Genomic DNA, 14,443 nt, shown 5'->3' with positions numbered 1-14,443 from the left:
TATATTAAATTAATTAATAAAAAACATTGGGTTTGTTTATTTTTCTCTACCCAATTTCAATTCGATTTTTCTTTGACCTTAATTTAAGTGATTTAACTCAATTTTGATTTAATTTAATAATTGACTTTCTTAATATTTATACCTTTTGCTTTAAAAGAATTTTAATTTTAAATCAAAATGAATTAAAAATAAAAATAATTAATTTCAACTTGATTCAAAATCGATTTTAACATACCAATTTAAGTCAATTTCTGTCCAATTCCACTTTCAAATTAGAAAATTTGATTTCCAACCAAAATCAACTGTAGCCATGCCTAGTCTCCTCAATGACGTCTATGGTGGCTGTGGCAGATCCATTGTGTTCTGCTGCTCATATAGAATGGTGAATAATTAAACTTGCAGTGTTTAAATAATTGATCTCCCAGGACTAATCTTTGTAAGTGCTGTTTAATTAAATGGTTTAAAGGAGTCCAATAAAGCATATGGGTGCTTTTCTGGACAGCTTTTGGTTATAGCTAAAATATATTCATGGGCATCGAAGTTAAAAATTTTGTACCGCAAGATCACTCTATGAGAAAGCTATCATAAACACAGGCATTACAAGTTCTAATGACAGGAAGGTTTTTGTTTTCACCAATACAAATCTTTTAAGCCTGTTCTTGAAATTCTCTCTGGGTTCTTCACTTGGGGGTGAAAGCCTGAAACACATGATATAATAAATAGTTAATAAAACCAAGAATAAAGTACAAGAAAATAAGGAAAATATCAATTTTTATATTAGTTTGGTTTAAAGCTAATTTGTTATTTGTAATGTGAGAGAGAGCAGAAAGGGATAACTTACAGCAAAAATGTGGCATGGCCAGGATCAGCAAGGTGAGCAAAAAAGTTGTCAATTGGGCCAGTGCCTGTGTAGATGCGTTGGAACCAAGGACCCATCACAGCCAACATTGCCAATCTCCTATTCTTGATCTCCTTTGACCTCAGTTCCTTGATCTTCTCAGGAGAACCGGTTCCCGATCCAAGAGGATCAAACCAGAGCCCACCTGGGTAACCCACATCAGTTCCAGTGAGCTTGTATTAACTAGAACTTAGCTTGTCCAACTTTGATAATATTTCTCTTTGAAACTAAGTCTTTTTGTTCTCACGCGTGTACATAGGCATTTTCGAATTTAATTATTATTATTTAATACCTATGTATCTTATATAACTCTATGTGGCCAACGAGTCGGTTCAGATTCAAATCAGTTCAATATTGCTGGTTTCACTTCACTCAAAAGGTAAACTTGAATTAAAATTGAAACCTTTAAAATTTTACAATCGATTTCTACTATAATTTGAATTCAAAATCTTATCATTCTGAAGGTAACCCTAATATTATTGAGTTAAAATTATATTTAAATTATTTTTAATGTTATAAAATATTTAGTTGAAATTATATAATTACAGCTAAATAATAATAAAAGAAAAAAATGGCCTGTGAAAATGAAATTTGGACATGTTTAAACCGTGAGAAGGATAATTGAAACATGAGAGACTGATAATTAAAAAACGAGGGGGAGTTAGTGCTAAAGTTGGATACTTGGGACTGTCACGAGTCTAAATTGAGCAGCGCGTATGGTCCACTATCCTGTTCATGAATCAAGTCAATGCTCCGTACACAGGATTTAATTAATAATTTTTTTTAACTTAAAACTCAACTACACATTTATATTTATTAAAAAATTTTAATATAGTTTATTTTTAACTTTTTATTTAATATAATTTAAAATTTTTAATTTAAATTTATTTTAATTTAAAAATTAAGAAATTAAATTTTTTAATTTTAAAATTTAAATTAAAAAATTTAGTCTTAAAATTGAGAAATTGAATTTTTTTTATTTTTTATTTAAAATTTATAGACTAAATTAAGTTTAAATTAAAAATTTTCAATTAATTTAAATAAAAAGTTAAAAATTACCTAAATTAAATTTCTCTAATAAATATAAAGATTAAATTAAATATTTTATCATAATTTTTACATTCAATTATGATCCAATCAACCTTTGTTTTAATATAAAATTTTTGTCAATATCTAATTTATTATAAATTTAACATATAAATATTCGAAATTAATATATTTAATAAATATGTCTAATCAATGCTTATTTTATTCTTTTTTTTTATATTAATCTTTGGAATATTTATGTCAAAACATTAATCAAAAGCGCAAGTGCTAGCCTATCTAAGAAAGATTCTTAATATATTAAATTTACCATAAATTATCAATTAAATTATTTTTATATTATATATATATATATATCAATAATTATATATTGAAATATTAATTTGAAAAAAAAAGTTTTACAAAAATGCAAAAAAAAAAACTTTAACCCTATACATTCATTCATCACTAACTTCTTACAAACGAATAATTTGATCAAAAAACTTCAAGCAATTGGAAAAGAGAAAGAGAAGAACCATAACTGCACCACACTTGCACTTAATTTCAACAATCCTTTAATGTCATTAGGAATTAAATTAATTAAATCAATTTGCATTATCTATATTTATTTACAATTATAATTGTATAAAAAATAATTAGAAAATTATTTTTTTTTTTATCATTGTGTTACCATAAATAGTGATTGATGTTAATAATGGATAGTCTGTATTTCGACTATTTTTTTCTAAAGCACATCTCAATTTTCCTTCAAAAAGCACTTATTAATTTGAATATGATCCAAAAGTTTAAATTTTCTTATTCCTCAAATGTAAAAATGGTTTCTGTTTTAATGGCTCTCGGCGAAAGCAACCCAAAACCTCTCCCTGGAACCTGCGTTGAGCAGTGCTTACTCCCATTCCAAGGACAAGTGGAGCAAACCTCTACCAGGTTGTCTCAAATGCAACTTTAACTGCAAAACAGTAGTGTTTGAGCAAGCAGGTTGGGTTATGCGAAATGGGTCGTGCAATCTCATTGTCAAGCAGAGTTGGCTAGATCCCTTGATCCCAAAACAGCAGAGGCTCTTTCGTTTCGAGAAGCTCTTAGCTGGATCAAACGTAAAGGTTTAAGCATGGTGATCTTTGAATCGGATTCTCAATTCCTAGTTCTAGCTATTAATAGTAATCATCAAGATTTTTCCTATTTTGGTGGTTTAATAGATGATTGTAAATCTCTTATTTATGAGCTCCAACAATGCTCTATTTGCTTTGTTCATCGAACAACCAATTCAGGCGCCCATGGATCAATGCCTTTTTAGTCAGAATTTAGGAAGTGGGGTCTTGTCCCTCCCGAGTTCCTCAGTGATTTGTAAACAAACAAAGATAGGGAGAGTTTCCGCTTAGAATCTTCCCAAGTAGATGATCTAAAAGCTGGGTTTTGGAAGTAAACGAATGGGCAATGAAAATGAGCTTTAATTAATTGTTTGTGTTTTGAGGAGGTTCAACCATGGATCCATTGGTTTCCTGGTCTACGCTTATTAGACGGGACCAAAAAAAAAAAAAAGAATTGGAATTAATTAAATAACTACTCATAATTTCTTACATTAGAATTGGAAAGTTTTTTTTTTTTTAAGCCAGGAGGTATATCCTAACCGTCAGTCAATTAGACTAATTAATTTCTAGTCCCCGCAATAGCCTAAAAATCACGAGAGATAGATAGCAAACCGTAAAACTCCGAGTCAAACAGTATAATTTCAAATTTGGGATCTCTCACAACCCCACCTCATTATTAACCATTAGATCAATGAATCAGTGGTAAAATTTGAAACTTCAAAACTCAAACACAAAACACATAATATTTATATTTATAATATGATTTGATTGAATTGTTTTTATTTTCAATTAATTTATCACACATGCCTTGTTATTAGTTTTCTATTAAAATTCAATCTCACAAGCCAAAAATTAAAACTCTATAATAAATTATTATAATTCTATATTATTAAATCAAAATTATTAATACATTTTAATTTAATAATCAATTTTTTTAATTATAAATTTAAATTTAAATATTATTTAGAATTAAATAAAAAAACACACATTTAACTGTACATATAAGTACTCAAAGACTGGTGAACATAGAACACTAATATTATTTTTCACATGTGAAAACGATAAAAAAAATAATAATAAAAGAGAGAGAGACAGAGAGTTCCCACTTAGAATCTTCCCAAGTACATGAAGCTCCATTTTGGAAATAATATTAACTTTATGGGTCAATGAAAATGAGGTTCAGGTGGGTGTGTGGGTGTTTTTGAGGAGGTTCAAAGTAACCATGGATCCATTGGTTCCTGGTATCTGACTTCGAAAAAGGTACCCCGCTGCCCACAGTACAAAAGAAATCAACACGGATTCGAATTTAATTAAATAACTGTTGTCCTCTTCAAATCCTAAGTTCTTGCATTGCGTCATCAAGTTAGCCCAACCCATCCTCCACCCAGCAATCCTTGGAACATAGAAGAAGAAGAAGAAGAAGAAGAAGTTGTCGTTGCTTCTCTCACACCAACAACATCAGATGGTCATAAAGACCAAACACAAACAAAGCATTGGTTTCTATCCCAACTAGTTAATAGACCTTCAATCTTCACCAAATGACACCCGCATGCATGACCAGAGGGAGACGCGGCAGAGCTCCTCGGCACTTTCCATCTTTATTTCGGCTTTGGAGAACACCTTATGTGAAAAGAAATACTATAGCACTAGAGATACCAACATCAAGACAGTGGAAATCCCTCCCACCAACACACCGAAAGCTTCTAAATCTGGAAGCCATTGGCGGATGCACATTCAAAAAAGATGGATCAATTGACTCTCTTCGCACGCGCCCACACACACATATATATATATATATATATATATATATATATATATATATATATATATATATATATATATATATATATATATATATATACACATGAATTATTTTTATGTTTAATTTATCACACATTTTTTTATTAGATTTCTATTAAAATTCAAACTCATGAGCTCAAAATTAAAACTTTAAAAATAATTTTATATTATTAAATGAAAATTATCAATGAGCTATAATTTAATATTACTAGAATTATTTTTAAAAGTTATAATTTTTTAAATTTAAATTCTAATTAAAACTAAATAAAATAATTCATCAATTTGACCTATCACATATTTAACTTCACATATAAAATTTGTCTATATCTAGTTTATTATATATTTAAAATACAAACATATGATCCTTACTTATTTTGAATAATTTTCTTGAATTTTGCTCCTTGTTTCACTTTCATTTGTTAACTTTAATTTATTACTAAAAAAATTCATAAACTTTAATTTTGTTTCACAAAACCCCTGTAATGTAGTTAATAGGCTTACAGGTTTAAAAAACAATGAAATTATTTTTTTACCTCCTTTTCTTTCACTCTCAAAAAATACTGACAATTTCAAATTACCATTTAACCCTATCATAGAAATATTAATGCTATCACAATAATTTACTTTCTGAAAATGAAGAGGATTTATCCTTAACTAGAAAGTATTGAAACTGAATTTGTAGACGTTATACTATAATTTATAAGGATTTTTTTAATTTAAAAATCTATTAGTGTAGATTAAAGTGAATTTTTTGTAAAATAAAATTAAAATTTAAGAATTTTTTAGTAACAATTTGAAATTAATGAATAAAAGTGAAATACAGAGCAAAATTTATGGATAAACTATAAAAATTTATAATTATATATATTGTGTTTTAAATTTATAATAAATTAATTAAGTTTAGACAAAACTATGCATGTAAAGGCCAGTGTACATAGAACACCAGTTAAGCTCACCAAGCATCTAGATTCCAAAATATGAATTGAGCATCATAATTTTTCGGTAAATATGAGATGCTTCCAGGTGTAAGGGGGACAGCCCATTACCTTGTGAGGATTGGCCAAATCCAGCCAAGCCGTAGGCCTATGAGATGGTGTAAGGGCACAATTGATGAGAATGAGAAGTTTTGCGAACACTTTAATAAATATGAAAAAGTGCAGGGGGGTGTGACCACTGAGACATACTGATGTCTCCTCCTGCCAAAGGTCACTATGTTCCTGATGCTCTTTAGGGAGGTGTGACTAGTTGGCCACTGGTGAGCACGGACGGGCCCAACTAGTTGCCAACCTTGGTGTCAAGCTCTCCACCATCCCCGGGGTCACTGGCACAAGGGCATGACTCTAAGTGAGCTCCCTGCGTACTCATGGTACTAGGCGGCGGGCATCGTGCTCTCGTGAGATAGGAGCTCAGTGTCTCCATGAAGAAGGAGCTTCATGGACACTAAAAGGCCGAGGGGCTTGTAGTGCGCAGCTCTCCTAGGCTCGAGGTTACCATATAAGGCCGACGATGCTGCTTGGTATAAGGGCCAATGATGCTACTCGGTATAGGGAACAAATATTATACATTGGCTTTAGATTTAGCCATACGGTCGGATGATGCTTATTGCTTTGCTTTTCGGATGATGCTTGTGGATGTACACGATGAAGGGCGACATTGTGCTATAAGGAATATCAATGCTCAATGATCGGGCTAGATACGTGGGAGACCCTCGATAAGGATATTGGAAATCCTCTATAAGGGGAAAAACCCTTGAATACGAGTAGGCTGGCCTAGATTGGGTGGAAGTATAGGCACCGCACAGGACTACTGTCCGAGCTAGGAAGTGGCCCCGTGACAATTGGTATCAGAGCAAGGTCAATGCTCACGATGAATAATAATCCATACCTTCCTTGAGAAACCTTCGATGGTGTGATGCACACGAGATACAAAAATAAAGAGAAACGATGGAAAGCGATGGTTGTTAAATACAACATAGAAAAGCTAATTGCGTATTCACCTTGAGGAAAGGTGTGCGGAGTACATAACCCTAAAATAGGTGAAGGACATGATGTCCCTATTAGAAACATATTGTGGCATGCACGACGTATAAGTGATTTATTGTGCAAATAAGCATTCTTGATGTCGTTGAGTCCTTAAGAAGTGATCTACAAAAGTGTTGTGCACTAATTGGGGATTATCGATACAAAGGATGCTAACATAGGCAAAACTTGGCATGAAATGGGCAAATGGTATTTGCTGAGCGAGGAACATCATTTAAGAATTTGGTCAGACAAAAAAAAAAAACGAGACAATTGATATTGAGAAAACATTAGAAGATATAAGGCAAATGGTTGCCCTAAAGCCATTGAGATGGTGGATGACCCTTGTCGGGTGATGAGAGATAATACTTGGGATCGCTTATAAGACTGTGAAAGTCTTTAGGTGGGAGGGGTTCGAGTAAGCCCTAAGCATTAATAAGTTGATTGCGAATTGTTAATAGACTGTGGAAGTCTTTTGAGACATGGGGTGTGCTATCCCCAAGAGATTATGAAACTGATGGCTTATCTCACTGAGATGGTGTCTTACCCTAGTTGGGTTAAGAGTTGGAATTCAAGAGCTACTTATTGGCTATGAAAGCCTTCAAAATACCTTAACGAATTGCTAAGCCTGTAAAGTATTATGTGCAGGTAAAGAGATGGGAAATTCAAGATAGCTTAATGGTTATGAGAACCTTCGGAATGATGGGTTTAAATATCCTAATCGGTATAGAAACGGTTGTTTTCTCCCTAGATAATGCCCATTGCGATTGGCTGCTATAACCTTCAAATGAAGAATGAGACATGTATAGAGTCCCTTGAGATAAGAATGTTGCTATTCTATGGATAACATAGAAAGTGAAACTATTGCTAGAGTGCAACTTGGGATGAAACGGTCGTTGCGTGCCATTGATGGCAAGTTCAGATTATGCATGGATTCTATTGAATCCCATGTAATTATGAGGCAATAGATGCTAAGAGCTGCTGAAGTAAAATCAGCTACGAGATAAATTTGGAAAAGGGACAGGTGGATCCCAAATCATGTTGCGTAGAAATTGATATGGCTTATGATAAGCCTAGAAAGGGTAAGAAACCTAAATATAAATTCGGATGTAAAGAGTTGGCTTGTGGTAACACAAGAAAGGGCGAAGGCCCAATTGTGCATGTAAGCACTATGAAGTTGCATTGGCAAACGATAGCCTAAGTATTCATATAAAACTCAAAGTGCGAATGGTGGTAGCTTATATGAGAAAAAGCTTGCCAAAACAATCTTAAAATATGAGATGGTGGTGATGAGAGCTTGAGGCCTCTAACATCCCTAATTTTCAAATAATTATATATATATATATATATATATATATATATATATATATATATATATATATATATATATATATATATATTTCTAACCCTGGTATTGTGGACTTCGCGTATGTACTTTCATTTCGTGGAAATTCGATCGTCGTCCGGATCTGCAATTTCAAGCTGAGCAGATAAGCTACTGGAACCATTTCAGAATCGGGTCAAGATTATAGGCTACCCCACCATTTTCAGATGTTGTGGACGCGTTCCAATTGTCAGATTTGGCATAGGTAAACTCGAACTCTACATTACTCAATTTTTGCCTTGTACTGGGTTAGAATAAAATTTATAAACTATTTGTGATTGATAAAAAAATTACGATTTCTATTGCAATAGCCTTATAATGTTGTTAAGGACCGCGAGGCAGGTTTATAGAATTTTTAAAGTTAGTTTGGATAGTTTTTGAAAAATATTAGTTTTGAAGTCTTATAATTGAGTTGTCTGATGTTATGATTATTGCTTGGTTTGGAGGGCCCAGGAGGGGCCATATAATGATGATGAGATATGGGTTGAGTTTAGAAGTGTTATTTTAACCATTTTGCAGGTTGGGTAGGTCATAGGTATAGGGGAGACTCTACCAGATTTTCGACACGACTTAGGACATATTTGGTGTCTTTTCTTAGTTTGTATTGAGTCAAATGTATTAAATAATTGTAATAAAATTGTCAGGTGAGCCAGGACAGCCTTCCTCCTCCGCCCAGCCTCCACAGTGACTTTGGTTAAGTCTGTGAGTAAAATATTAATTTTAATTTTAATTTCGATATTATTATATGTTCAAGCATTCCCACGCATCACTTATAAATATGTATCTATGTCGTTAAACATTAGGCACGTTTTATATTGCATTCATAATTGTTGAAGTGCCATACATGTTGTTTGTGGTAATTTGGAGCAGTGTGTGTGCATGGCGTGCGTGTGGTATGGTATTGGATATGGACAGGACGGGTAGACACGGCTTGAGAGACACTCGCTGGGACCCCGTATTTGGTTTATTAAGCGAAAGTCCGACTTGAGAGACACTCGTTGGCAGAGATTGGATTAACAGGGCTGTATAGGGGATCAGCTCCCATATATGTATTGTTTGACAATGTTGGGTGTGCGAGTGCTCCAAATTGCCTTTTTGCTGTTATGATATGAAAATTATGACGATGTTGCATTTCACTCTACATGGTGCATTAGCTTTAGATAGCTATAGAGATTATGATTAAAATTGATATTTTACTCTCTGAGTCGAACACTCACTCCTGTTCATCTATTTTTCCAGGCTACAGGAGGATTATTTATTGTGGCTAACCTGCTCTTCTTCTTCGTAGGTCCATTAATAGTATTTAATGTATTTTGTACAATTGAGTTAAATTTTAGACTCCGCATATGTTAGAAGCACTTTTTTTTTATTTTGGGCCTGTATTATAAAGTTATGTTGAACCTGTAAAATTATTAACTGTATGCATGATGGGATTTGATGAGGGAGCTGAGCTCCCATTTGAGTTATGACATTTTAATTATATGGAGGGTGAGCTGAGCTCCTCAATTTATTATATATTGTATTTACATGTCGGGCGAGTCAAAAACTCCCCGTTAAATTGTCCATTTTATGGCCGGACTCTGTCCGATTGAATTCTTGAAATTGGGCCCAAATGGGCCTTAGAGTTGGGTTGAGGAATAGTTAGGCTTACTACGGGCCTCGGGGGCTTTAGGCTGGCCCAGGTCCTAGTATCGGTCCGGCCCATAGGTTGGGTCGTGATAAGGCCACCTTGAATACCTATGAAGTGAGAATACATAGAGATGATGAAGTGCTTGTCAAGTGAAATTGAGTTATGGGCAAACGAATGATCTTGGGGTCACAATTGTGATGATAGTGGTGTCAAATAGAGTTCTAGACATTTGTGGGAGATCTAAGCAATTATGATGGCCAAGCATTTAGATTGCGATAACGAGATGAGCTTGATGACTATGGCAGTCGTGTATATGTGTTTTTCACCAAGGAAACTAAAATGAGAAGCATGTGAGATAAAAGAAGTCACTCGAGGCTATCTTGTGAAAATTTTGCAGGTGGAGAGTGCAATCATAAGCAATATGGTATCCCTTCGAGGTGTCAACCACATTCCAAGTGGAAGATGAGAAGTAGCAAAAAGGTGGAGACCTCAAGAGAACATGAAGTAGTAAAACTCACTTTGTGGTGCCCAAGATGAATTAAAACCAAACAGGAAGAGAACGAAGCGAGCAGAAGCAATTAGTAGCTAAGAATTGTTTATCGTTGATAGGCGGTAGCATCAAGAGATGGGTGTACGAACAATGGGTGTGCAGTAAGAAATGAGGGCAAGCCTAACTTGAGCAATGAGTCCCCATAGCATAATGCAAGGTCCAGAGGAGAACATAGTGATACACAAAATGGGTAATGTGTAAGTTTCTCTATTCATTTACATGATGACTATGTTGTTCATTATTGGCAACCATAATATTATATCATAGCTTCGAAATCGAATACTATTACTTCCGTATGCTTGAGTTCATGTATAACATTATTGTTTTGTATTGTGATTATTTTGCGAGGTACTTACAATGGCGCGACCATAAGGCAAAGCCACGAGAATGACTTAGCGAAGGCCCAATGATATTCATGCGGAGGTGTGTTCATCACAATACAGAGAAATGAAGTACCGGAGGAATCAGCATAAAATGAGCTTTAAAGAATTAAGTGGGGGAGTATGCAGATGATTGAACAGATCCATCAAAGTGAGAACTCGCTGGAATGTAATGCCACGGCAACAACAGTAGTAGTCGACAGGGTTGTCAAGTATCTAAGTGGGGGAGAATGTCACAAGGAAGAAAATGGTAATGTCATTATTAATCAAGTAGGGCAGCCATTCCATCATTGATCGAGTGGGGCAGCTATGCCACAACCATAACATAAGGAGGATATGAAAAATGTGTATGAAGACGGGCACAAGTTGATATGAAGATACATAAGAGAATCATGAGATCAATATGTGACAACCAGACATGATGAAAGATTTGAAAAGGCACAAGATGTATGGGAGAGCTTTGTTCAACATGGTGAATAACACGGAGAGGCACAAGATGTTCAAGAGAGCTTTATTCAACAAGAGGTGTTCAGGGCAAATCGATGAGGACATCGATTGTCTAAGTGGGGGAGAATGTAAGGGGGACAGCCCATTACCTCATGAGGATTGGCCAAACCCAGCCAAGCTGTAGGCCTGTGAGATGGTGTAAGGGCACAATTGATGAGAACGAGAAGTTTGTCGGACACTTTTATAAATATGGAAAAGCGTAGGGGGGTGTGACCACTGAGACATACTGATGTCTCCTCCTGCCAGAGGTCACTATGTTCCTAATGCTTTTTAGGGGGGTGTGACTAGTTGGCCACTGGTGAGCATGGACGGGCCTAGCTAGTTGCCAACCTTGGTGTCAAGCTCTCCACCATCCCCAGGGTCACTGGCACAAGGGTGTGACTCTAAGTGAGCTCCCTACGTACTCATGATACTAGGCAAAGGCCATCGTGCTCTCATGAGATAGGAGCTCGGTGTCTCCATGAAGAATGAGCTTCATGGACACTACAAGACCGAGGGGCTTGTAGTGAGCGTTTCTCCTAGCCCGAGGTTTCCATATAAGGCCGACGATGCTGCTCGGTATAAGGGCCAATGATGCTACTCGGTATAGGGGAACAAATATTATACATTGGCTTTGGGTTCAGCCATACGGTCGGATGATGCTTATTGCCTTGCTTTCGGATGATGCTTATTGCCTTGCTTTTGGACGATGCTTGTGGATGTACACGATGAAGGGCGACATTGTGCTACAAGGAATATCAATGCTCAATGATCGGGCTAGATATGTGGGAGACCCTCGATAAGGATATTGGAAATCCTCTATAAGGGGAAAGACCCTTGAATACGAGTAGGCTGATCTAGATTGGGTGGAAGTTTAGGCACCGTACAGGACTACTGTCCGAGCTAGGAAGTGGCTTCGTGACACCAGGGTGGGCTGTGCTTGGAATTAACATAGAGAGATGACACTTGAGAGGGCAGAATTTCCATGGCTTGGACCATCCTACCCTGCACTGCGCCACCTTCCTCTGTAGTCTTAATTCTTCATTGGCTCAAAATTAAAATAATAATAATACAAGACAAGACTCAGCCTCCGCACTTTTTCACCTGTGACAAGGATTCAGGCTTTGTAGCCAGCCAAAAACGGTTATCATTTAAGTCCAAAAATGAAAGAGAAATTTATTTGGTGCACCTGCACATACGTTATTTCTATTACGTCAAAATTATTTTTATAATTTTTTAAAATGAAAAATATTACGTCATGGATGATATTCATATACAATAAGGGTTCTGTTCATGAATACTGAATTTCTCTGTGGCCCACGTAAATACTTTTCGTTTTCATTCGGAATTAGAAAAGTATCCGTAGGTTAGTTTATCTCGCGAAAATAATTTATATAAAAAAAATATATGTTTTATAATTTATAATATATATATATATTTTATTATTTTATTATAATATTAAATTAATAATATATATTTATATTATATATATAAATATTTTAATACTCAACTCAACTCAACTAAGCCTTTATCCCAAAAATTTAGGGTTAGCTATATGGGTTTTTTTTCTCTACTCTAAACGATTTTGGGTTAAATTCTCGGAAATGTGTAATGCTTTTAGATCATGTTGTACTACTCTCCTCAAAGTCAGTTTAGGTCCACCCCTTCTTTTCTTTCTATCTTCTACCCTAACATGCTCTACTTGTCTAACTGGAGTCTTCGTATGTCTACACTTTACATGACCAAACCATCTCAATCTCCCTTCTCTCAACTTATCCTTAATTGGTACTACTCCTACCTTTTCTATAATAATTGCATTACGACTTTATCTAGTCTAGTATGGCCACTCATCCACCTTAACATTCTCATCTCCGCAACTCTCATCTTAGACACATACGACTCATTCGGTGCTCAACACTCACTACCATATAACATGACTGGTCGTATGGCTGTATGATAAAACTTTCCTTTTAACTTATTGGAAATCTTGCGATCATATAAAACTCCCTTGGCACGTCTCCACTTCAATCATCCGACTTTAATTCTATAACTAACATCCTCTTCACATCTCTCATTTACTTGAAGGACTGAGCTGAGATATTTAAAGTGATTACTTTGGGACAGTATCACTCTATCCAAACTAACTCCTTCCCTATCACCAGTTCAGCATTCACTAAACTTGCAATGCATGTATTCTATCTTCATTCTACTTAACTTAAAGCCATTTGACTCTAGAGTATTTCTCCAAAGCTCTAGCTTTCTATTAACTCCTTATTGTGTCTCATCTACCATAACTATATCATCCGCAAACATCATGTACCAAGAGATACTCTCTTGTATATGTTTCGTTAATTCATCTAAAACTACTGCAAAAAGGTAAGGGCTTACTGCTGAACCTTGGTGTAATCCAACTGAGATAGGAAAATCTCTTGTGTCCCCTTCCACTGTGCGCACAATAGTAGTTGCTCCTTCATATATATCTTTCAACATTTGTATGTACATAATATGTAACATATATTTCATTGAGATTAGAGCCACACTTAAGACAACTTGAGAAGCCATAAACACAAATAATTAGTAATGTTTAATTAGTTAACTATAAATAAGAAAAACAGAACATAAGAGGTTAAAAGTCATTTTAAACTCAAATTTCAAACCATAAAAGTAAAGAAAATCACGAGAAATATTGGATTATTTACAAGGCAATTTGGTCAATTGACCGAGAAAAAAATTTCGGAATCGAGAATTAAATTAAAGAACTAATAGAAAAAAATAAATAGAAAAAAAAAGAAAGAAGTTAGAAAAGTCAAAGGTGATGACATCATGAATGATGTCATAAAAGATTAATTAACTTATTTAATTAAATTGGGATTTTTGGTCTTCAAAAGGGGATAAGATTAAAGAAAAAAAAAATAGAAAAGTCTTCTTCTTCTCCCTTGTTTGCCGCCCCATCTCCTCCATAAGCTCCCATGAAAAATCTTTCCTTAAGCTTACATTAAGCTTAATTTTCTTTACCCAATCAACATAACTCCCACCTAAAAACTTCATTCTTGCATCTTGAAGAGTATAGAAAGGAAGAATAGAGGAAAGAAAAAGTGTGAAGTTGGAACAAAAAGTGAAGATCAAAGGCTTCACCTAAGGTTGGGATTCTAACCTTCAATTTCT

Source organism: Hevea brasiliensis, chromosome 4 (assembly GCF_030052815.1).
Source record: "Hevea brasiliensis isolate MT/VB/25A 57/8 chromosome 4, ASM3005281v1, whole genome shotgun sequence".
In the NCBI taxonomy this organism is placed as follows: Eukaryota; Viridiplantae; Streptophyta; class Magnoliopsida; order Malpighiales; family Euphorbiaceae; genus Hevea; species Hevea brasiliensis.
This window is presented reverse-complemented; position numbering follows the sequence as displayed.